This window comes from Eumetopias jubatus, unplaced genomic scaffold, assembly GCF_037043125.1.
Source record: "Eumetopias jubatus isolate StellerSeaLion01/CBP00866 unplaced genomic scaffold, mEumJub1_p1.0 scaffold_4, whole genome shotgun sequence".
In the NCBI taxonomy this organism is placed as follows: Eukaryota; Metazoa; Chordata; class Mammalia; order Carnivora; family Otariidae; genus Eumetopias; species Eumetopias jubatus.
In genome coordinates, this window is record NW_028274810.1 from 110,270,366 (window position 1) to 110,295,699 (window position 25,334).

General features: G+C 54.8%; 1 protein-coding gene across 1 annotated transcript in view; it reads left to right on the forward strand.

Annotated features, from left to right (window-relative positions):
• Window positions 1-3,344: 3,344 nt before the first annotated feature.
• SLC45A4 (solute carrier family 45 member 4) overlaps window positions 3,345-25,334 on the forward strand; it is a 74,240-nt gene continuing 52,250 nt past the window's right edge. Inside the window, exon 1 of the mRNA XM_088022736.1 lies at window positions 3,345-3,411. The gene's annotated coding sequence lies outside the window, so the exon portion shown is untranslated. The remainder of the gene's footprint in view (window positions 3,412-25,334) is intronic.

A 25,334-nucleotide genomic window follows, 5' to 3' on the forward strand; every position in this document is an offset into this window, starting at 1 on the left:
GGCCACCCAGGCTCCCCAGAAATTATTAAGAATTTAAAGATAGTCACAGCAGAGCTGTCAACCAGGCATGGAGCACTTGTTTCTGAGGTCACACACCTGTGACAGGTAAGCGCCCAGGCACACCCTGCTCTGGAGCCAGGCCAGAGTCCAGGTCTTTCTGACTCCAGGGCAGGAGGGCTTCTCACATGTCAAGCTCCCTTCTCACAGGACTGGGGACTCTGTCATTCGAGGAGGGAGTGAGGACGAGCTGCATGGCTTTGCAACGCGCATCCCCCCCCCCCCCCCCCCCGCCCCGTGGTTGGACAGCGACAGGCACACCTCACCCTCTGTCTTAATCAGCTCAGGCTGGTATAACAAGAATACCACAGGCTGGGCAGCTCAAACATCCAATACTTATTTCTCACAGTTCTGGACACTGGGAAATCCGAGATCAGGGTGCCAGCATGCTTGGGTTCGGGAGGGCCTCCTCATACAGCCTTCCTCGGTGCAGCATGCAGAAAGAGAGGAAAGGAACTTTCTCTGGTCTCTTCTTACAAGGGCACTCATCCATCAGTAGGGCTCTACCCTCATAATCTAATCACTCCAAAGGCCCCACCTCCCAATGTCATCCCACCGGGGGTGAGAGCTTCAGCATGACTTTTAGGGGAACACAAACATGCATTCTGCAACACCCTTCCTGGTGGTGGCAGCTGGACGAGGCCCCAGCTGGCTAGGCTGGAATGGAGCGCAGGCAGAGTGGCCCTGCCCCCAGCCCTCATGCACACATGTGCGCACACATGCATGCATGCGCCCCTGTGCATGCGCATGTGCAGTGACCTTGCTCTCTGTCCATTCTCTGTTGTTTAAACCCCAGACTGTAGAAGTAAATTAATCTGATGTTGAAATTTTCTTCACATGAAACCTTACGCATACACTTTTATACATGCATTCATTCGCTTTTTTAGAAACATTTATGCAGGACCTACTATGAGTAGATCCTATGCTGGGCTCCCCAGCCTCAGTGGCTAGCAAGCATTCCTTCATCAGAATGTTTCCCATTCTGCTTCGGAAACCTTGAGGAGGGAGAGAGGATCTTGCTGCCAGCTCTAGTACCCTGCATCTGGCGGGTACACAGCATACAGTAGGCACTCAGTAGCTGGTCGCTGAATGAATGAAAATAGATTTGATAAGTAGCATCATTTGAGGTATAGTGAATAATTAAAGTTATTACGTCCTTACTCTGTGCTCCTTACTGTATCAAGCTTTTTTTTTAAAAGCGTTATTTAGGGGCGCCTGGGTGGCTCAGTCATTAAGCGTCTGCCTTCGGCTCAGGTCATGGTCCCAGGGTCCTGGGATCGAGCACCGCATTGGGCTCCCTGCTCGGCGGGAAGCCTGCTTCTCCCTCTCCCACTCCCTCTGCTTGTGTTCCCTCTTTCGCTGTGTCTCTGTCAAATAAATAAAATCTTTAAAAAAAAATAAAAAGCGTTATTTAATCCCCAGGACAACTTGTGAGGTAGATGTTATTAGAAGGCTCATTTACAGAGGAAGGCTCTGAAAGATTAAGAAAGGTGCCCAAGGTCACAGCATATCTGGGATCGCCTCTGCCTCCATCCTCTGGCCATAAGAGCCAAAAACCCAACAGAGGAGGTAGATAGACAGTTATGAGGTGCCCACGATGTGTCGGGTGCCACTTTGGGCTCTTTATGCCCATGCCACTGATGTTCTTATTAACCCCTCACTGAAGTACGACATACACACCCATCGTTAAGCGTCTGCCTTCGGCTCAGGTCATGGTCCTGACCCATGTAACCAACACCCAGATCAAGAAACGGAATCCCAGCAGCACCCCAAACACTCTCTTGTCTTCCCCCTCCTAGCTCTGGCACCCCTCCCCCTAACACTAACCACTATCCCGACGTCTACATACACTTACATACACTTTACCCCTTCATGCACATGGAATCCTATATGCTTTGATGTCTGGCTTTTTTTTACCTCAAAATCATGTGTGAGAGTCACCCATGTTGTGTGTGGTTATAAATTATTCATAGCCATGCTAACATTGCACTGCACCAATAGGAGAATGCTGTGGATGTATCTGTTCTATGTCTGATGGGCATTTGGGTCCCTTCCCAAGTTTGGTTATTACCAACAGTGCTGCTATGAAGAGAAAGATGATCACGTAAGGTGTGCATCTAGGAGGGGATTGCAAGGTCATAGGGTTTGCATTCAAGCACTTGGAAAGAGCATCATTTTGCACGCCCCCCCCCCCAGCAGTGGGAGAGAGTTCCAGTTGCTCCACTTCCTCACCAACACTTGCTATTGTCAGATTTTCGCATCGTAACTACTCTGGAAACTGCTTGGTGCACCCTCTATTTCTAAATCCCTTCAGCGGCCCCATGAGAGGGGTCTGATGATCTATGGGTTACAGGTGAGGACACCCAGCTCTAAGAGGCGAACTGGTTTGTGCACAGCCACTTCCACCCTGGCGAGGCACAGGGCATCCGTTTCTCTGTTGGTCAGGCTGCCTCCCCCAATCTTGTCTCCCTGGGTTCCGATGTTGGGGGGGGCGTGGCGACCCATCCTTGGGACTGTAGCCATTCTGCTTGACGGGTGCTCCGAGATCGGTGTCCCTGGCTGGCACGGATCCTGCCCAGCTACCCAGGCGGGACGCAGAGTGCGGGGGGATGGCCCATGGCAAGGTAGGGGGTTCGAGGAGGGAGACCCAGAGGCGAGGCCAGGAAAGCGTCCTCTGCAGCACCTGGGGGCGGAGCCCACCCTGCTCGGTGAGGGACGGGTTGGGGGTTGGGGGGTGAGGGGAGGAGAATGCTCCTAGAGGGGATAGGCTGGTGAGGGGCCCCTCTGCGTTCGGAGGGAAGGAGGCAGGGGGGGAGCGGGGACAAGGGCCGGGGCTCCAGCGCGCGGAAGCTGGGGCTGGGGGCTCGCGGGACGCCCCTCCCCCGAGGAGGGAGGTGGGACGCAGCGAGGGGCGGGGCCGGATCGGGGCGGGGCCTGGGGCAGCGGGGCGGGGCGGGGCGGTGGGCGGGGCGCACTGAGGCCAATGGGCGCGCGCGAAGCCAGCCCCGCCCCGGCCTCCCGCGGCTGCTGCTGCATAGTCATGAGCGCAGGCCGGCGCTGCGTCAGCGGAAGCGGCGCGCGGCGGCTGTTTCCGACCCGATAAAGCGGCGTTGTCCCCGCGCGCCGGCCGCAGCCTCGCAGCGCTCCGTCCGCGCCCGCGTCGCTCGCAGACTGACCGCCCGGCCGGCCGGCCGAAAGCAGCCGCCGCCGGGCCCCGCCGCCGCCCTCGCCGCCGCCGCCGCCGCCCCCCAGCGCCCGGGGCCCCGCGCCCCCGCCGCCTCCGCCCGGCCCGGCCCGGCCGCCTCGGCCGCCCCGCCGCGCCGCCGCCCCCGCGGCCCCGGCCGGAGGAGACAGGTGAGCGGCCGCCTCGCCCGCCCGCCGCCCAGGCCCCGCACCTGGGCGCCGGCACCTGCCGCTTCCCGCCTCCCCACCCCACCTCCGCGCGGTCGGGCCTCGAGCTGTTGGTCCCGCTCCCAGCCCGCCCGGGCATCTCGTCCCCGGGGAGGAGACCACTCCCCCCCCCCCCAACACGCACCCCGACTCCTCCCATGACCCGGCCGGGCGCGACTCCCGATGGGACTCCCGCCTCATCCTCGGCCTCCCCACTTCTCTCCCCGGGCTGCACCTGCCCCTCGTCACCCCCGTCCCGGCAGCCTACTGGAGCATCCCGGGCCCCCTCCCCGCGGTGTGCACCTTCCTACGGATCCGGCCCCCCCTTCGCCCTACAGCATTCCCTCACCCCCTGTTTCCTCAGGGTCCTCTACCCAGGGGGGAATCTGGAGCCTCGCCCCCTTGGCTCCGACCCCGTCCTGCCTCCTCGGCCTGACATCTATCTCCCAACTTCTCTGAGAGTCCAGCCCTTGCCTGTCCTCTCTGCCTGCCTTCACCCCACCTCCCCTGCCCCCCACCACACACGCGCTCAGCACGCCCATCCAGTGTTCCACACCTCCGGCTCCAAGCTGTCCCCTGGGCTGTGCCTGTATTTGTGTATCATGTGCTTGTCCTCCGGTCTGTCCCTTTGAAGACACCTTTATTTCCTGTGGCCAGGCTTCTCCCTGGAGGAGAGGGGCCAGTGCATCTGTGCATCCAGGTCCGGAGCCCCTGCCCTGCACATTTCTCTGCATCTCGGCACTGCTTCCCTTTCCCGAGCAGCTCCTCCTCCTGGAGCTCTCGAATTTAACCCATTCCTCCCCAAGGTGTGTTGCTCTTGATGGGGTTATTGGGGAGTGCTTTCCAGCCGAGGTCTTTTCCAGGGGAGGTATATCAAAATGAGGGGGGGTGGTTTGGAAAAAGCCCAGCTTCTTGGTTAGGTATCTATGATGATTCTAGAAAGTGGAGGGTGGGGGGAGGGGAAGGGTTGCTAGGGAGGAGTGGGAAAGGGCAGTTGATCTCCTGGGGAGTGTGAGATTGTTTTGTTTTTCCAATGGGGGCATTGATGGGCCAGACTGAGCCACCCAGCCCCATTGGATACCTCAGCTAACTACAGCAAAAGGGGCCTTGGAGCTCCTGGTTGTTGGGGCATCTCCTAGCCCTAGGTCCTGGGAAGGGAGGAAGGTTTGGAAGATGAGTGACTGAAGCAGTTGTGGGGTCAAATGATTGTCAGAATCGAAGCCCGTTTCTGCTGGGGAAACCCAGGTTGGATCTTGGCAGTGTTACGTGTATGTGCCCTGTACTTTTCCTTCACTACGACCACCTCATACCACTCTCCGGCCATGGACAGACAGGTACGGCTCGGGGGAATCTGTCATCTCTATTATTTTGTGCTTGAAAAAAAGGGGAAGAACATAAAAAGCTGGAGAATTGGTTAATTAATTAAGTATAATAAATGGTTGGGTGTGAGGAATAGTAATCCCTAACCTCTTTTAAAAAAAATATGAATAATTTCCTTGCTCTTTGGCTAGATCTGAATTAAGTTTTTTAAAAAAAGAGAGTTTATTTGAGGCTTGGGAGAGTTTGCAGAATTGGCCTGAAGTTGAGGAGTGGCAGCGTTGGTAGCTTGGAGCTATGCAGGCCCCAGGTGGAAGGACCCAGGCTTGGTGCAGATCTCAAGTGCTCTCTGGTGGGAGGGTGGGGAAATAGGTTTGTCTGAAAAATCAGGAATTTCAGTCCCATGCAGGCTAATTGTTTTTATGGGCAGCAGCTGTAAAGGAAAGAGGTGGATCTTTTGAGATGCATTTGAAATGCATATTAGGTATTTAGTGGTGGTTTTTTGTGGCCCGGGTGCCCCCCAGGGGAGGCTGCCCACCCGCTGGTGGGGGGGCGGCAGTGAGCCAGTGGCCTGCTTCCCTTGCAGAGAGGAGTGTTGCAGCCTTGGCCCCTGCCGCATAGGGGTGAGGGGGAAGCAGAGCTGAGATTGGACTGGGTGCGCTCCAAGGTGGCTTTTGCAGCTTTTAACATCCCGGGGCTCTCTCTGTTCTCCAACTTCGCGTATTGGAGAGGAGGGGAGCTGGGAAGGGGCGGGAGGAGTCTGGGAAAGGGGCCCTGCCCTCCGAGCCCGGAGATCCTGCCCTGCAGGTCTGCGGGGGAGGAGGGGCTGCGGCAACGGCAGCTCCCCCATCCCCGATGGAGGAAAGGAGTCCAAGAAGGTATTTCGGCCAGCGATTAGGTTGCTTGATGTTGGACTGGTTTTCTCTGTGTTGTCAGAGGGATGGTGGGGAGAAGAGCCGAGGGCTGCGCTGGGGTCCGGGCTCTGCTGTTATTTTCCGACCATGGGGCCTCTTTGGCCCTATCACCCGTCTGCACCCTGTGCCCTCCGCCTTCTTGTCCCGCGAGCCCCCGGAGCCCAGCCCCGTGGAGCTGTTAGGGGTGGCTCAGGACGAGCAGCCTCGCGGCCTGGCGCCGAGTGAAGGCGGCCGGCTAGCGCCCTAGGTGGCAGACAACCCCAAATTGCCAGTGCCCTGCTCGGGAACACTCCTGGCAGAGCCCTGTCTGTAATTTGTGGAGCCGGAAAGCGCTGGAAGCCGTGTTCCTGGGGAGGATGCTGCTCCACAGCTGTTGCCTCTGGCTCCCCAGATTTCTCTGTCACAACGCAGTTCTGTTGCTGAAGGTGCACTCAGTGAAACACCATTAGGAGGGTTGCTTCCACTCCAAGCCAGGAAACGTGAGAGCATTTTAGCTTTGCTGAGTGGAAATTTGACCAGAGGGAAAAAGCTTCCCAGATGAAGAGCATCGTCTAGAAAGGGGGTTGGGGGTAGGGGGCGGGAGAGGACCCTGGAGCCAAGCAACCAGTGTCTGCGAGGGGGCTCACCGGCCGAGGCCAGCCCCTCGCACCTCCCCCACAGGCGCCCACACAAGGCCCCCTTGTTTAGATTCACTTAATTACCCCACCAAAATCAATGAACAAGGATCTTTTTAAACATGGAACTTTCAAAATGTGCTTCGACTGGCTTTTTTTTTTTTTTTTTTTTTTTATTAAAGGTATCAAATGCGAGGCCTTTGTGCAATAAGGCCCTTGGAGCGACCTGGGGGGATTGTGGATCTTTTCACTGTGTGCAAAGGAAGCTTCCCGGCCCTACATCAGAAGGAAGCTTGCCAAATGTCCGACTTCACCAGTCTGCATGATAGTTATTTCCAACCCACTGCCATTGGGGTAGCGGTAACATTGGAAACACTTAGTGGGGGCCTAACAGCGTCTGTGAGCCTCCTTCCTTGGCAAGTGACTTTTAGAGGAGACATTTTAAGAAGATTAAAACGTCCACAGCCTTCGAGGGCAGCAGCGTAATCCACTTACCGTTTTCATGTCACGAAGAGAGTTCCTTTGAAGCCTGGCGCTCCTGCGGGGCCCCTCCACGGCTGCGGGGGATGGCGTGGTGTCCCCACCTTCGCCGACGGGCAGGCGGAGCGAGGGAGGCTGTGGGAAAGGACACGAAACCACGAAGTTGCGCGAGGAGGGCTCGGAGTTCGGTGTCGCCAATTTGGGGCCACACAGGGTCAGGGGCAGGCTCTGGAGGGGACCCCCTGACGAGGGTGCATGTTGGCCTGGGCAGGGGAGTGCCCGCCGTCCCGAGGTGGGTTGCCACCATGCCACCACCCCAGCCGGAGGGGTTTGCAGAGCCTTTTCTAGTTACCGAGCGAGGCTGCCTTGCCCTCCCACCTCTGCTTGGCCCGAAGCCCAGGTGAGGGAAGCATTGTTCAGTCCGAGGTCGTCCGTGTTTTCATCCTCCTGAACCTGTTGAAGGATTTTGCTGGCGGAGAGGAAAACTGCATTCCTGAACCAGTGCCCGAGGGGCGCTTTCTTTTGCTGCATTCAAAAAGTACCTTCTGACCTGGATTCGGTGGTGTGGCTCCTTCTTCGTTCTGTGTTTTTGGGGGTTTGCCTGAGGGTCTCTCCTGGGGTTCTGCCTCTGAATCCCGGAGCCGGATGAATGAATCGATTGGCAACCAAACGTTTCCCTTTGTAAAGGCAGGAAAGTCTTGAGTGCAAAATACATAGCAGACCCCTGAAACGGCTGACAGAGGGGAGGTGGGACAGCGCGGTGATCACTGTGATCGTGGTCACTGTACTTCACATACACATCTTATCTCGCAATTTCGAGCCATTAGTTGGACATTGCAAGGCCAGGAAACAACAAATACGCTTCTCATTGCCAACATTTTAGTCATCATTGTAGGAAAATCTTTTTATCCAAAAGTATGATTTTTTTTTTTTTTTTTTTTTTTTTTTTTTGGTTTGAAATGGGAAGGAAATATTTTTCCACCAATTATTTTGAGGGAGGAGGGGTTTTGCCGTCTCTATGCCCGGGTTGAACTTGTTGATCCAGAGTTCACTGGACATAATAAGGTGGGGAGAGCTCGTTAGATTATGGGTCTTTCACAGTTGTATTGCCTTCCAGCTGAGATCTTCAGACGTTTTTGCTCATGCTCCATAAAATAACTTCGAAAACTACGGGTGCATTTCTAAGTAGACATCGAGCTTATTGCTAATTTTAAATAGAATTAGATGTCATGTCTAGTGTAGTCTATCTGTGGACATTGAAATTCACAGTTAGACTGCTCTTCAAAGGATCCGATACCAATTATGCTACTGACTGGATAACCACTACCACCCTTTAAAAACCGAGCAGACTGTTAATGGTGATAACACGTGCATCTCTTTTCTTCTTGAACTTGGATGTTTGTTCCGTTTTCCCCTCATGGAGTTTGATTCTAATGTCACACACTTTTACACGTCAGAGTCTTTCATTGATCGTCCTTCACACGTGTGACACAAGTGTATATAAATTGGAGTTTAAACCATGATGGTTCTGTGATCATAAGGCTGTGTTTACCCCAACCAGAAGCATTTTTTGTTATTTTAATTACCAATATAAAATTGATTACAGAAGCATAAGTGTGTCACTGATCTTCATAATTACTAAATGCACAAAGTTAAAATACATTGTAAAGGCATGTTTCAAAGAGCTGAGTGGTGGTCCAGTTAAAGGAATTAGGGATCTGCCCATGGTGCCTCGGACACACCCTTGATGCTGGAACATTCTCTGAGAGGAGCGCCTCCTGCTCGTGGGGCAGGAAGGGAGAGTGAAGGCTGGGGCTTCCGCCACTGGCCAGAGCTCAGGTGGTCGGGTCTGGGACATTGAGATCTGTACATTCAGTCTCTCAAATGCACCCCACCTGAGAATCCCAAAAGTGCTTCCACTGCGTTGTGTTACTGTGCTCGGTGGGCAGAGGGGTAAAGAGCATTTGCCACTTCGTTAAATGATGACATTAAGTGCTGACCCATGTGTACTTTAATATTTAGTTGCGTGTTTTCTAGATTTACGTGTTAAAGGGCAGAAGATGATAGATGTATGTTTTAGTCAAGGGGCAACGCATTTGTATTTGGTTGGGTTAAAATTTAAGCCTATGGGATTGTGCCTTGAGTTACATTTTAATTTTCCGGAAAGATGTGTTAAAAGCAGACAAGACTGCTTGGGTGGGTGTTGGATGCCAAAGAGGCTTTTGTCCTGCAGGAATCCAGTGAGCCTGTTGTGCTGGTCTCCTTTCTCAATCTTTTAGAAGCAAGAGAATGTGTTCTGGGAGGAGAAGGGTGTGTTGTTGGCTTCCCTCAAGGGTGAGGGCTCTTGGGGTGGGTGAGAGGTCCCTGGGGTTGTAGAGGAGCCTGACTGCTTGGGGTTTGCAGAGGTGGGGCCTCTCACCCTGAGAAGCCTGGACGTACCCGAGAACTTCCTCAGACTGAAAGTCCTGAGATGCTCTCAAAGCATAAGCGGTTACTGTTGTTAGCCCTGAAACAGAAAGTGCCTTGGATTGAGAACTGTGGAACTTTGTATTACAGGATGGTTTTATGACGTACAGGGAGGCTCCAAGTAACAAGGGGTCTCTGGCTTTGTCCAGTTTTGTGGGGGAAGAAAGCAAGCTGCTCGCCCAGCTCCTGGGATTTTGGTAATGTGTGTCAGCTTGAAGTTTTATCTGTCTTCTGTCCGCAGGGCTGGCTGTTAAGAATCCACTTAAGAATGCTTCACCATGATTTTGGATTTGTAAATATTTGGGAACAAGTCGGGTCCTCAGATTGTGAGGCAGTGCCTTTGTTCGTAGGGTTAAGTGAAGATAGGAACTAGTTCTAAGATCATGTTCTAGGAACCCTGTGGTTTCTCTAAGCATTGTTGGAGTAGTGCTGGGCAAGGCCTCACAAGCCTGACCCACCCTGGTGGGGAAAAGGGTGGGACAGCGCTCTCGTGGACCCTCCATTGAGTGTTTTAAAAAAGATTTTATATACTTATTTGAGAGAGAGTGAAAGTGAGAGAGATCACAGAGGGAGAAGCAGATTCGATGCTGAGCAGAGAGCCCGATGTGGGGCTCGATCCCAGAACCCTGGGTTCATGACCTGAGCAGGAGGCAGTCACTTGACTGAGCCACCCAGGCCGCTGCCCCCCCCCTCCCCCCGCACTGATCTCTTAAGCACAAAACCTTGTTTACACATTCTTAGCATTTTGGGCCTTGACACGGAAATCAAGGTTTCAGGCTCATAAAACAAAGGCTGAGAGAACAGGGGCACCCAGGTGACGCCGCACAGAGGGGTTCAGTTCTAGAAACCCTGCGATCCCCTGGGGCCTGACTCAGATGCCAGTCTACTCCCAGCCAGTCATGCTGCGCGGAACTGGAATAACAGGGCAACTGTTAGTGGTTCTTAGCTTATGTAAAACCGTTTGCAGTAGAAGCTTGGAGGACAACATCCTCCCCACCAGGCCCTGCACACCACCACCCTCTGCTGGATGGAGCCAGAGCTCCCCGACGGAGGCGGCCTCTCTGTCCTTCAGCACTCCCATGTGCAGGAGCTCCGATTTGGTGCTGGGGATGGATTATAGAGTTGAAGCCATCTTGCTCTTTGCTTTACCAGCATGGACCCGGCAAGCCTACTGGGACAGGGAAGCTGAAGGGAAGCTCAGGCCTGTTTCAAACATGTCTAGCTCATCCCTGAATTATTCAGATGTCTAAAGTGTTTTTAATTCTTAAGAGGATAGGGAGGGGCCCTGGGCCTTTTATTCTGCAGCAGAAACGTCCTAGAGCCTGGCGTTGTTTGGGGTGCAGGGACCATTTCCATCCCTGGCTGGGCCATTCCTGGCTTTGTGACCTTGGCCCAGAAGCAACCCACTGCTCTCAGCTTCAATTTCTGTGTTATAATCTGGGAAGCATAATGAGTATTTGTTCCTGGCACTTAGCAGGCCCTGAGAAATAATCTAGGAGGCCAAGTCCTGTGCAGAACACTCAGCCTTATTCTCTCTCTGCAGAACCCAATGAGGGTGGCCTGTTATTACCTGCATTTTACAGAGCGGAAAAGGAGGCTCAGAGAGGTGAAGTCACTTGTGCAAAGCCACACAGTAAGTGGCTGAGCCTGGGGGTGAACCCTGGGACCCACACATGGGGTACTGGGCCCATAGGTCTCCTGTGTAGTCCTGAGCCCCAGAGGTGTGTGGCACGCCTCCCCCCAATGAAAAGCTGGGTTTACAGGTGTGTCAGGAGTATGTCTTTGCAGTGTGGGGTATCATGTTTTTGTCTTCACTACAGTGTGTATAAAACATCGGTAACTTTTCACAAAACGAAATGATGTTTAACACTAATCAAATGTAAAATAAAATTGGGACCATGTTTTCGAATGAGCTAGCCAGTTGAAATAAGAAGAGACCGTGCTTTCTGCACCATCCCAGAAGACGCAGGTGAATGGAAGCTTCTCTGGGGGCCGGTTATCAGTCCTTGGTTAATTCCTGACCGTTTGAGCAACCTCTGCAGAAGGGAGGCGGTGTGTGTGCCGATAAGAGTCCTGTGGACGGTGTCAGTTTGTGGCGTAAAGATCAAATAGCAATGGATAGCGCATTGGACCTCTAATTCAGATACGTTTTTGATGAAATCTTGTGGGTCTGTGGGAGAGTGGGAGCCAAGTAGATGCAGGCCATGGTTTCTGCCTGCTTCTGATACGGTTTTGGAAACGAGTTTACAATTTTAATATGGATTTCCTTGTGATCCCCTCAGAACCTTGTCTTTCTGGCGATTTATTCTTGCCCACAGAGTTCTGCCTCGGCTTGGAGCCCTGCAGGTGTGGACTGGGATCCCAGGCCTGCCTCCCCACAGCACCGCCTGCTCCCCGGCCAGATGGCTGACTGTGAGGCTGAAGGCCAGGCCTCACTGCACTGCGGCATCCCAATCCCTTGCGGTGGGAGTCCGGGGGCCACTTGGCTGGCTGGCTTGCTTTCTCTTTCTTTCTTTCTCTCTTTCTCTCTTTTTCTTTCTCTTTCTTTCTTTCTTTCTTTCTTTCTTTCTTTCTTTCTTTCTTTCTTTCTTTCTTTCTTTCTCTCTTTCCTTTCTTTCTTCCTTTCTTTCCTTTCTTTTCTTTCTTTCTTTCTTTCTTTCTTTCTTTCTTTCTTTCTTTCTTTCTTTCTTTCTTCCTTCCTTCCTTCCTTCCTTCCTTCCTTCCTTCCTTCCTTCCTTCCTCCTTTCCTTTCCTTTCCTTTCCTTTCCTTTCCTTTCCTTCTTTCTTTCTTTCTTTTCTTTCTTTTCTTTTCTTTCTTTCTTTCTTTCTTTCTTTCTTTCTTTCTTTTCTTTCCTTTCTTTCCTTTCTTTCCTTTCTTTCCTTTCTTTCCTTTCTTTTCTTTCTTTTCTTTCTTTTCTTTCTTTCAGTATTTATTTACTTGACACAGAGAGAGAGAGAGAGAGAAAGAAAGAGCACAAGCAGGGGGAGCAGCAGAGGAAGAGGGAGAAGGCTCCCTGCTGAGCAAGGAGCCTGGTCCAGGACCCTGGGATCATGACCTGAGCCGAAGGCAGATGCTTCATCGACTGAGCCACCCAGGCGCCCCTTCACTTGGTTTTAATAACCCAGTTGAGGGGCAGGGGATAGCTGCAATGTTCAAACGTTGTAAAACACCAAATGGATTATATGGGGAAGAATCTGGACTTTGGCCATCGCTGAGCAGAGCTTGTTTCCACTAGAGGGTGGTAAACTTGAGGGGACTCTAATGACTAGTTAGTTCTGTTCAACGGAGTCACCATGAGACCCCAGAAGCACTGTGCTGGCGCTGTGCCCTGAGCCCCGGTGTGCCAGGCCTCCTCTGTCCTCCCTGCATGTCGGTGGAGTAGCCTCACAGTGATCCCACGGGCGTCTTTGTCTTGGATAGGCCCCTGCCAGTGTGGCTGTGGGCCAGGCTCTGTGTGAAGTGCCATCTAGACTCAGAGTTAACTTCTGGGTTTTTCTGACCGCTCTGCATGGAAGTGGCGGTATCCCTGTTTTATAGATGAGAATATTGATGCCCAGAGATCTTATGAACCCCGCCTGGGATTCTCTCTTCTGACTGAATGCTCTGCTAGGAAATGTACGAGGGACAGTGGGAGCTGCATAAACAGTGTGAGCCTAAGCAGCCAGGCCCCAGCTGAAGAATAATACATAGACAGGAGTGATGATACGGTGCTTGTCCAGCACAAAAGATAATTCGTACCACCCTCAGGCGGGGCTTCTCACGGAGGGCTTTTTTTTTTTTTTTTAGATTTTATTTATTTATTTGACAGAGAGGGAACACAAGCAGGGGGAGTGGGAGAGGGAGAAGCAGGCTCCCCGCTGAGCAGGGAGCCCGATGTGGGGCTTGATCCCAGGACCCTGGGATCATGACCGGAGCCGAAGGCAGACGCTTAACGACTGAGCCACCCAGGCGCCCCTTCACGGAGGGCTTCTTGGAGGTGGAATCCCATGTAACTGGCTTAGGGAGAAACGGAGCCTGAGCCTGGAGCCTGAGGATGTGGTTTCTGGTTTGGACAGTAGAAGTCAGGTATGCTTCAGCTGCATCTGTTTTGATGAGTGACAACCCCTCTTGGGTTACCGCTTGTCACAAGCCAAGGAAAAGGCCCTGCGGAGCTTGGATGGTGGCCTTGACAGGGGCTGATGGCCTGCGCTGCAGGGAGGGGTGAGGGCTCTGTGTCGGAGCCAGAGTGCCAGAGGCCCCGGATCCCCTGCTGGCTGGTGTGGAGTCCTTGGGCTTCTCAGGGCCTTTCAACTTAGGAGATGTGTCCCAGCTCGATGCCTGGGCTGTGCGCTGTGAGTGGCATCCATGTGAGTGTCCTGCTGGCTTGTGGCTTGGTCACTGGGACAAGGAGCTGCCTTTAGTGCTCCCTACATCAGGATGCACACACTTGCAGATGGACTGGCCCACCCAGCCCCTCTGGGGACGGTTTCTGCGGCGGCTCACGAGAGAGGGCCTGCGGAGGTGCAGCTGCTGGCTGAAGCCTTTGCAGCTCCCACATTTGTACACCTGCAGGGGCTGCCACAGAAGAGGGATGCTCCAGACCAGCTGCTCGTGGATTCCCCTGTAAGATATCAGGTGGGCGGGGCTCAAGGAAGTGTCCATTGGACCTTCCATCTGCCGAGTGTCCTGGAGTTGACACACACAGCTCCTGATAACTCACAGCAGGACTGTTTTAAGTTTAAATGTTATCTCCATTTTAAAAATGAAATCTTCTTGTCTTTATTGGTGGACTCAAGGGACTGGCTGCTGGTCACATACGTGGAAAGTCCTGACCCTAGGAATTCTGGTCATGCGCCCTTGGGCCATACCTCCCAGCTGGTTTGCAGGTGTGGGGCAGGAAGGTGGACAGGTCCCACAGGGACTCGACCCTGAGGCCTGCCTCCCTTCGGCCCTCTGACTTGTGAATCGCTTCTTCACCTGTGAGCCCCAGCCCCCCGCCGCCGAAACTGGCAGGAGGGTCATGGGTCTGCGCCACAGGTCACTGGAGGACCCGGGGAGCTTGGGAGTGTCCGAAAGCCCTGTGAGCGCCTGCATGCGTCCCAGAGCAGGTCTTCACTCGGTGGCCGAGTTTCCCGAGCACTTTGAGGGAGTGCTGTAACTAGGTCTCCCTCTTCACCACGCGCTGCTAATTCACACCAGTCAGGGCCCACGTTTCCAGTTGATGTGGGGTCGCCTCTGCGTTCCATTTTCTTTGCACTGTCCCCAAGGAAGTGCACATATTAGGGGCATCTCCTCCCCATTTCTGGTGATGCATATGCAGTTGGGGTCCTTAGGGCATGCGGGCCTCTGGTCTGGAGTGTCTTCAATCTGCTTACACATTCTAGCTTGCCTCAGAGAATCCCTTTCAAGGCCAATGGTTCTCATCCTGATTTGGTAACCCATTGAGAACGATCTTTGTAAGAGTCACTGCTTCGTAACCGCGCAGAGGTATCAGGGTTGCTGCTGCCAGCTTCTGCCCCCGTGGTGACTGCGCGCGCGTGTGTGTCCATGTCACGGAGGGACATTGGCCACCGCGTCTGTCGTGTCCTGGTGCAGGAAGCAGATGGGCATTGCAAGTAGAGCAATGAGCCTTAGGGCCATACAGAGGGGTGGGCAAGGTTAAGGGACACCAGCAAGGAAGGCTTCACCCTACCCTGGGCTCAGGGGCATGGAGGCGGAGTGGCTTTCTGTGCAGGGGCCTGATCAACTGGTGGTGACCGGTCAGGGCTGGCTTTGACTGCAAAGGGCCCTGAGCTCCTGCTTGGTCACTGAGGTGGGGTGTGCATGGATGTGTGACTCTGGCTGCCTGGTGTGGTTCCCTGCTTGGTGGGAGCTGATGCCTGTGGGTTTATGGTAACATGGGGTCTTGGTAAGGTGGCGGAAGGAAGGAACTGAGTTGGCCAGCGCAGCTGAGAAACGCAGGCTGAGTGGGCTTTGGTGGGTCCAGGGTGTAGCTGTGACCATGCTGCGGGGGCCACGGTCTCTTTTCCTGGAGTTGGCTGGTTTCCGGTTAGTGGCCAGGTGGCCTGGAAGCAACTGGAGAGCAGTCTGCACCTCCTGGTGTGTGCACAGTGGGAGTGCAGTGAGCGGACAGATGAGGGAGGGGAGCGTTGGTCAGATGGGGTGTCTGTGAACTGTGACCCCAGACACAGTGGAAGGAGCACAGCGGTGCTCTACATCTGAGGAAGAGAGGCGACGCCCGGACCCCTTGGCTGAATGCAACATGCAGATCGGGTTAAGGTTTTATCTGGAGCCTGGCTCATGTTTTGGTTATGAAACGTGAGAGTAGTGTTTTGCTGACCTGGTTTTCCTTGCTCGGTGTTTCCCCAGCTCGGTCTGTCCTGGGTTACTTTTCAAAATGAATGAGCTAACACCATATACAGGAGGTTCAAAACAAGCTCATTATCACCCTGGCGAGCCAAGTAAATAATATTTACCCAGGACTCGATTCCAGATGCCATGGCCTGACTGTTAGAGAGAATAACAGCCGTTTTACTTGTAGCGGGTCATACTTTTGTCCATTCCTTTAGGATCAGCTCTAGAAATTGTGGTTTGATTTTTCTGATGTCACCAGATGTTTGATAAGCTCTAGAAAATTCTCAGCTCTGGAATAGTCTGGGCCGGCCCTTAGAGTTTTTCCTAAATTTTGAGTTCATCTTTCTCGTTTTGTTTATCTGCCCTTTTTTTTTTTTTTTGCCCCTGTATGAACCTAAATTGTTGAGCTGAATTCTAAAGGAAACTGTAAAAGGGAGGGCCAACTTTTAAAAGTTATGAAAAGCTGATGCAGTACTTTTGTCACAGCAAAAATCCCTCTAACCAGCTGTGTGACCGTGGATGCTTCCCTCTTCCCCCACTTTGAACTGGGCTAGTGCTTAACCTTTTTTGGGTCATGGATTCCTTTGAAAATCTGGTGAAAGTATGGACCTTTCCCACAAAAATGTAAGGAGACACCATTTTGTGTATACTTCAGAGGTCTCCTAATACCCATCCAGGGAGCATCCCTCTCAGCCCCCCATCTCTGGGCCTCAGCTGAGGAACCCCCGTGTTCTGGAGCGCAGCTGCAGACCCAACAGTGTGGGCTGCCTGGTCTGTGTCTGGAAGCCCGATGGGGGCTGCTTGGCCGGCGGTCTGCCCAAGACTGCATTTGGTAGCTCCAGAAGCAGGCGGGCAGCTGGGGCTGGGGCTGGCCTTGGGCTGGTCTCTCTCACCGAGGAGTGTGCTAGAGATAAACCCCAAGGGTGGTGGTTGGGTTTCCTTGCCGTGACCAAGACGAGCAGCAACAGCCGTGGACTTAGAGCACTGTCTCGGGCAGCAGCGAGTCAGGACCTGCATGGCATGCTGCCATCTCAAGTGGCTGTTGGAATCTGTTGTGATGGTGACAGTGGGACGCTCCAGTTTACTTTGTGGGGAAATGTAGGGTAGTTAAAATTAGCAGTGAGAGAGTCAAGTCAAGGTTGTCTAAAAGAATTAAGCAATGTCACATTGAGATAAAACTTGGGAGGGGCTGGGTGGCATTCCTGACCGCCAGCCAGGCCAGGGTGGAAGGGTCAGGCTTGCAGCTGCACGTGTGACCTGGAAGAGGAGTCACCGGGTTAGACTTCCACATTTGCACTTGTTCACCTGTGGCCGGATGGGTACTGTGGCATAGAGAGTGCCCTGGACTTAAAAATGCATATTCCCTGGACATGGTGTGATAGCACGTTACAAAATACTACATGTTCTGTGTGTGTATTAGAGTAATTTATAATAGCTGTTCTTTATTTACCTACGTAACGTAACGTGCTGTCTATAATAGACACAATTATAGGGCGTGTTGCATATGATATGTTGTAATGTTGTATTAGGGTATAAAGTCACATCATAATGTGTATTTTACTTATTTAAAATTCTTGGTGGGGAGGACATCTGGCTGCCTGGGTTCCAAGTTCTCCACTAGCTCATTTTCTTTTTCTCTTAAGATCTTATTTATTTATTTGAGAAAAAGAGAGAGAGAGAGAGAGAGAATGAGTGGGGGCGGGAGGGGCAGAGGGAGAAGCAGACTCCCCGCTGAGCAGGGGGCCCAATGCAGGGCTCCATCCCAGGAGCCCGGGATCATGACCTGAGCCAAAGGCAGACGTTTCACCAACTGAGCCACCCAGGTGCCCCCCCCCCCCCAGTTCATTTTCACTGATGGAGGGATGATGTGGCTCACAGGAGGACCGTGATCCAGTCTGAAGCTGCACCACCAGGAGTTCTCTGGACCCTTCCTTGTGTCCTGGGCCTGCCAGGCAGAGAAGGTGCTTGGCTGGCTCCTGGTTTACAGGAGTTGCGGGGTCAGCAAGGGGCCTGGTTTGCCCTGTTTCTCTGCTGGGCTGGAGGACCCAGGTCTGGCAGTTTTCTCTGCAGCGGCCAGGCCACAGCCGCTGGGCCCCTGCAGGACTCTGGCACAGGGCCACTTTGCTCCCCTCGAGGCAGGATGCACATTATTTCCAGGGTGTCTCTCCCTACACGGCAGCCAGCTTCTTGGCGAACAGGCCAGCTCTTCTAAGCTGGGAAGAGCCCAGAGTCCCACCCATTTGCAAAATCACCTCTTCCTACTCTTCAAATGAAGAGAATGTGGCTTTAGTGTGAACAGTAACTGATAATACTCAGCAATCTGCTAACCCCATCTGCAGCCCTCAAGATTAGAATCCTGTCTTAATGGGAAGCCATGAGTCAACTGTCATGTGCCACTCCACATGTTACTCTAATGGTCATGTATTAATGTATGGAAGGTGAAGTAAAGGACTGTTTTATTTATTTTTTATGTATTTACTTTTTAGAAAAGTAATCTCTACACCCAGCTTGGGGCTTGAACTCATAACCCCGAGATCCAGAGTTGCACGCTCTACCATCTTAGCCAGCCAGGCCCTCCAGTAAAGACTGTTTTATGTTTATTTATTTTTTCTCAGAGAGAGAGAGAGAGAGAGAGGGAGCATGCTTGCCAGGTGGGGGGAGGGGGAGAGGGAGAGAGAATCTTAAGCAGGCCCTACGCTGAGCGCAGGGCCTGACCTCAAGACCCTGAGATCATGACCTTAGCTGAAGTCATGCATCCATCTGACACTTAACCGAGCCAGCCAGGCCCCAGTAAAGGCGTGTTTTAAACTAAGGTTTTTGATCAGGCTGGGTTTTAATTTCTTCAGTTAAAGAAACAAGTACAGCCCTCTCTAGAGCCCCACCTCCCAGCGGCAGCTGCTTTGCTCCTTTCCAGACGCCGTCTCCCAAAGCGTGTATGCCCGTGCGTGCGTGCCCTGTGCGCGTGCTCCCACGTTCCATGGCCCACCACTGCCGGTTTGCCGGCTTCTCCAGGTCACCGGCTCCGGTGTCTCCCGTGGCCAGGCAGTTCTGGGTGCCTCTGTCCAGCTGCCTGCCTCACAGGGAGGGTTCCCTCCAGAAATCAGGCCTGGAATGAGGCTCTTGCATCTCCTCTGATCCCCTCCGCTGTTCCCAGCCCAGTGGTGACCTTGGCACTGGGAGAGAGCGCTGTGGCCGGGCCGCTGAGCCGAGGCCGTGGTGCTCCCCACGCCTCTAGTCTTGCATCTTCTGTGTGCTAGACTTGGTGCTGCAGTCTCCTTGTCTGTAGACTGGGGCTAATGATGGGATTCCCCGTGCTGGAGTGTCATGAGGCTTCAGCGAGTGTGTGTGTGTATGGCATCTGGAATCGGAATTGGCTCGTAGGAAGGACGTTCAGAGTTGCGGCTAGTTCTGTGCCCCATGAAGCAGTTGAAGATGAGTGTCTACGGAGAGGCTTTGTAGTTCCCGAGAGAAAGGGGACGGGGGAAACTGGAATTCGCCTTTCTTTTCTGGAGGCGGTCCACTCCTGTGTTGGAGGGTCAGGGCCAGGCTGGGCTGGGGGAGGCCCAGGGCCACGACAGATGCAGTAGGATCAGAAGGGGGCGAACAGAAGGAAGCCGTGCAAGAGCCCAGGGTTCTGGTGGATGCGATCCCTGTGTGTCGGCCCCTCCTGTGCGCAAGCTGGGTCCCTCGTGCTGTGGGGGCCCCTAGCTTGGGGTTAGGGACTTGCCTGTGAGAGGAAGTCAGGACCTGGTAGGAGAGGTGGAATTGTGGGTGCGGGGGTGGGGTGGCCTCAGAAAGGAGCTGCTGAGGTAGCCTAGGCTTGGAGTAGCGTGGGTGTGAACCACGTGTGGGCAGGAGACAGGGAGAGAACCTTGGGAGTCAGGGGCCTTGGCGCCTGCGCCCTGGGAGGCCTGAGGGTACCTGGCCGCTGGTGCCATAGGTGCTGGAGATGCTGGGGGTGCCGCCTGGTCACCAGTCTGAGCACCGACCGAGTGGTGTTTGGCCCAGTGTGGGGACTGCCGCACCCGCTGGAGCCCTTGAGGAGGGCGGTGGGGCAAAGGGGGCATGGTGGACCCTGTATGGCCTCCTTTTCTTTGGTTAATAGACTTAGCAGGTGCTTAAAAGGACAGCCTTTTTAAACAAATAGGTCAATAACTTTCATATTTGTAGTTAACTACCCTTAACTGTCTGGTGAACCAGCGAGGCCAGAAGGCCAGCGTGCTGGAAGGAACTGGGAAATCCACATGTGCTATGAAGTGTTAATGAGGGGGCTTCGGAGCACCTTGGAGGGGGGAGGCTGGGGATGGGAGCAGCCCGCTGTCCCTGCCCCGTGCGTAGGTGTGGGTGGTTGCCTGGTGAAAACACCAGCGTGCATCCAGGTGACCTCACCTGTCAGGCAGTCAGGGCAGCTGAGTCATGGTGCTGTAAATTATATCCGCAAGGAAAGGTTTGTTAGCTGCGGTTATGTTTTCTCCCTGTTAAAATTAGTCTTGAAGACAGAGTGAGGTGTGTTGAGTTTATAGCGCGTCTATTATAGGCTTCCTGCCGGCCCTGCAGGCCTTTCTCCTGTGATGATATTGCCCTTGGTGTGTGGTTTTAAATTGTAGGCTCAAAGCTTGTGGACGTGCAAGAGAAGGGACAGGTGCTTGCTTCCCACCCCGCCATTTTGCCTGTGGCCTGGAGAGGTAAGCGGCTTTCTCAGGGTCCTGCGGTGGCCTGGGGGTCCTGCTCTGCTGCCCACGCCCGATACTCGTAGGGTCTGGGGATAAAATACTAACTGAGGCTAGAGCCCCGTGGCAGACCGGGAGCGCCCCCCTCTCCCTCCCTCCTTGACTTCAGACTATTACTTGAATTTGGCCGGCTTCACTGTAGGCGTGAGTGGTTTGTAAAGAGCAGCTACTTCTCTTCTCCCCCCGTGTAGTCTTGAACTTGGGGAAGGTGTGGACAAGCTAGAATGCAGTGGTAATGAGGGGAGGGCTACCAGTCAATGGACAAGCTGAGGAGGGTCTCCTGGCAAACGGGAGAAGGGTTCGTGCTCCTGTGGGCCTGGCTTCTGAGGGCGGCGGGAGCAGGAACCCAGCTCAGAGGCCGATGGATACCATCTACGGCTTTAAATGCTCCTTGACGGGGAAACACTTGCTTTTGAACTGTTAACTGTTATTCTGCTTATACTCGCCTTATTCTGGGGAGGATTTAAGCCGCTTTAAGTAGAGAATTATTTAAGAGGCACTTGTAAACATACAAGGAAGATGTGTTGCAGGCTTGCCGCGTGCTTCCCTCACTCTGCCTTGCTCCGTTCCTCACACGCGCACACGGGGCTGCCTCTAGCCTGTGTGCTTCCTGGGCCCTACAGGGCGGGTAAGGGCCAGCTGCCAGGCCATAAACCACCGCCATTCCTCCTCCTCTGGCCCTGAGTCCCTTATTTCTAGAGGGATCATGAGCTCAGACCCCCACCTCCTTGGGAACTGGGTGCTGGGCCTGTCTCCCTCGTGCCTCTCCGAGGCCACGCTCGCCTCTGAGCGGGAGGATGTGAGCGGGGCCCTGCAGTGAGTAGCAGCTCACCCAAGCCAGCACGTCCGCCTGCGCATTCCAGGTACGGCGCATGGAGTCAGCGACAGAGGAGTCACCGGGGACTCCAGGGGCACGGGCATTTTGAGTGACCCCCCACTGTGACCCTCCCCTCGTGCTGACAGCCTTGGTGCTTTTCTGAGAAGCAGAGCCCTGCAGATGCCCAGATTCAGGACTGTAGCAGCCTCCGTCGGGGGCTTTCTGCCTTGTGTCCTGGTTCTGCTTCCTGCCTGTTTCCCGGGGCAGTACTTTTCCCTAGGGTGTGCACATCCTAGGAAAAGACTTTACAGGAACGTGGGCACGGATGTGCAGTGGCTGGAGTGTGGGCCTCACAGTTTGAAAGAGAACTCTGTTTGAGGCAGGCTGCTTTGGTGGGGTTTATGCCCCGGAAGTGTGCGTCCTTCTGCAGGACAATGGGACACGCCCTGGCCTGGGCCGGGCACCCTGTCCGCCCCCTGGGGCGGGGACTCAGCGATGGGGGAGCTGGGGAGGGTCGTGGGGGGCTGCCTGCGTTCCAGTACAGGCAAGGGCTGGCTGCCGCGTGAGGTCACAGCTCTGTGCTCCAGATGAGAGATGGGAGCCCTTGAGGTGCCGTGACCTGAGGAAGGCCTGCTGACGTGCTGAGTGTGGGTCCTTGCTCAGTGGCTGCCATGACTGAGGACTTCAGGCCGAGGGCTACGTGGGGCAGGTGGGAGCTGAGGGCTCCTTCCCACCGACTGGGCCATACTGGAAGCGTAGCATGCGGGATGGCCCGGCAGGTGCCGTCCTGCCATGGGGAGGGAAGCCCGCTTTGGAGCTGGCAGACCCTGAGCCCCACGTTCAGCCCCGTTTCTGGTTCCTTTGCAGATCACCTGCTGTCTCAGGGTTGGCCTTGCTGGGTTGTGGAGTCTGGGGTGGACACGCAGGACGGGCACTCACTCCATGGGTGGTTCTTTTCTCCCACGTGAGGCCACGGTGGGGACAGAGAAGAGTCCCTGGGGTGGGGAGAGGGGCTAGCACCCAGGAGGACCCAGCAGAGGGTGTGAGAAGCGCCTGTAGCCCCACCCTCCCTACAGAATTTGGAGTAACATGGGCCCACTTGGGATATTGGATTAGGTTTTTATCCCCCAGGAGAGTAACCAAGTAAACAGAATAGAGTTTCTTTGGGCCACTGGCCAGATGAAAAATATTTTGGATCTGGTGACCTTTTTCTTTGGGTCACTATTCTCTGTGGAAGGTTTTGACCTGTATTGCATTTCAGAATAGGAAGAACGGCTTATTTTTCAGAGTGGCAAATAAGGAAAAGAATGAAAGTCTCATGGAGTCTCTGCTTCCAGAGGCTCCCCTGGGAGGCACATTTTTATAGACACCAGACGTCCTCTCCAGCCCCGGCCAACTTTCCATGCTGCTGGTGGGGGCGTGCCGAGGGCCAGCCCCTCCTCTCCGGAGCCAGTGGCCTGCGTGCCGAGCCTGCCCAGCCAGGGCCCTTCCCCCCCCAGCGAAAGCACCACCTGCCCCCTCATCCCCAGGCCTGGACCCTGTCTGCCCAGCTTCCCCTGGGGCTGTGGTCTCTCTGGGACTCTCCGATCATGGTTCATAGACAGTCACCTCATCGTAGGTCACTGTCCTCATTGAATTTCAGGGTAAAGTGCTTATATAGTTAAAAGCCAGTGAAGAAAATAGGACTTCGGGCGTTGGTTTTGTTTAAAGATTTATTTATTTGAGAAAGGGAGAGGGCAGGGGCCGTGGGGGGGGTGGGCAGAGGGAGAGAGAGAATCTCCAGCAGAACCACCACCCCGCCCGACCCCCTGAGCATGGAGCCTGACACGGGGCTCGATCCCACGACCCTGAGATCGTGACCTGAGCCGAAGACAAGAGTCTACGCTTAACTGACAGAGCTGCCCAGATGCTCCAGCTTCAGCCGTTGTTAGAGCAAGTCCGTACTGTTGAGCATGAAAACACCCTGTCTGCGTTTGCCGTTCATGTGACGGCTGTGTGCTGCACAGGAGCAGGGCTTGGGCTCGCGGGCGCGCTCTGTGAAGCACTGGTGTTCGGGGCTGTGCCTTTTCCACCCGTCCGCCAACCCTGGCACTCAGGTTTGCGCACGTGGGGCGTGGCCTGTGTCTCCGCTGTCACCTGCGCCTTCCAGCTGCAGAGTGGCCACCGCAGGAAGGTCCCCGATGCCCCGCACGTGGGCGGCTGACCTGAGTGCAGCCCCTTTGGTGCCCTTGTCTGGTGGGCCCCTGGGACCACCCTAAAGTGCAGGCAGAGCCCAAGCTGGTGTTGATGCCTGGAATGTCTGGAGGGGTTGAGACATTCTGGGCTGCAGTGTGAAGAGTTTCTTTGTTTGCCCTCCGCTCTGCCCTCCCTCTCCTGCTTTTGTCCCAGGCTGCTGGGCAGGAAGCTGTAGAGGGGCCTGGAACTTTCAGGCGGGCAGGGAATCTTGCTGTGCTATTCCCCGGCCTGCTTGAAGGTAGGCTGCTGCTGGCGTCCCCAGGAAGAGAAGGGCTGAGTGCCCCCCCCCACTTCTCCCGGTAGCACCGAGGCCCTTTGGTAGCCTTGGGGCGTCTTAGGCTTAACTCCTTACTGAGAGGCTCTGCACAGGCCCAGGATGTGGGGTGTTGTTTGGTGATGAGGTTGTGAGTTAGGAGTGGTGGTGACTTCTGATGAGTTTTGGATACAGCTGGGGTGAAATAACAGACCTCCCAGGGGTGGTTGGGGTGGTTTAATGCCCTTGGCCAGAAACACCTGTGGGCCACCTGGCATTGGGTGTGAGGCAGAGGTGGGCTGGCAGATCCTTGCGGGACTGGGTGTCGGGCTGCCACCTCTAGTTCCTGTCTCATCCCTCTTGTTCCACTTCCACACGCCCAGGTGAGCAGTAACCCTTGGAGCTTTAGGAGGAAAGGATGCTAGGTCAGGCCCCCAGACCAGTGGCTGCTTGTTCAGAAACCAGGGGAACACAGCAGACGCGTGTGACATCTGTAGGGGCAATGTGGCTGATGCGGAGGGAGGCCATGGTTTGTAGTCAGGGCCTCAGACGGACAAGGACTAGTGTGAGTTCGCCGTGCTTGAGGGGTGAGGAGGGCGGAAGCAGAGGGGAGCCGGAGGGGACAAGCCGGACACACAGTGTTCTGGCCATACCTCGTGCTGGTGACGCAGCAGCAGGGAGCACTGAGGGGCAGGAATGAGTTCAAGGGGGTGCAGCCAGGGGAGGCTGGACTGTAGGGGAAGGCAGGGGCGGCCTGGAGAGCGGGGCCGGCAGGTGAAAGGAGTGCTGTCCCCGGCCACCGGACACAGAGCTTGCCTGCATGGTGCTGGCAGGTTCCTCTCGTTACTGGTGGGTGAGCACACACACTCGTTCCTCACACCTGTCCAAGACACATGGCCAGTTTTCAGGAACTTGGAGGAAGTCTTAGCAAGGGGTCTCCTGGGAAGGCAGGAGAAAGAAGTATGTGTCAACGTCAGCTCTGCTCAGGGTCACTGTCATCGATGCTGGGTCCCCAGGCCTCTCGGGTCCCGTTTCTCCTCTGAGGTTCAGGTGGGGCTGGACCATCCCCGAGGGTCTTACCAGCCCTGTTGCTCCGTGACCTGCAGCCCGATACATTTCCAGATACTTGCCCCATTCTCTTACTGGTTCCTTGAAGCCCCCATGGCTGACCCAGGTCAGCCGAAGCTCCTGCCCCCCCCCCTTTGCACTGGTGGCCCCCTCCCTGAGCGCCTGGCCCTGCTGCCCGCCTTGTGCTGCAGACCTCCTGGATAGCACCTCTTCACTCCCAGGCTTACCCGCCGCTGGGCTGTACTGGCCCCTTGAGTGTCTCCCTGGGCGGAGCCCCTGCAGGGGCAGGTCTTGCTGTCGGAAAATGCCCAGCACATAGTGCTGTCCCAGCCGAGAGAGCCAGCTGTCGTGCTCCTGCTGATAACAAGTCTAAAACCTTGTGCCCATGCCCTGTGCTGTGCCTGGGCCTCTGAGCATGGCCACCCCCTTCGTCGGTCTAGGCTTGCCTGCTGGCCTCCGTTGTCACAGGGGCCTCCTCCACCTCTGACACCCTTGGGGGGGGCAGGTCTCACTGGCTGTGCTTTTGGGTGACACAGCTTCTCTTCGCTCTTCCCTACCCACCCCCACACCCCTGTTTTAGGTGCCTTGAAGGGGGGGACCCTATCCGAGACCAGAGGTGGCTTCTTTGTGTCCCTGTTGCCTGCCCACTCCACAGGTGG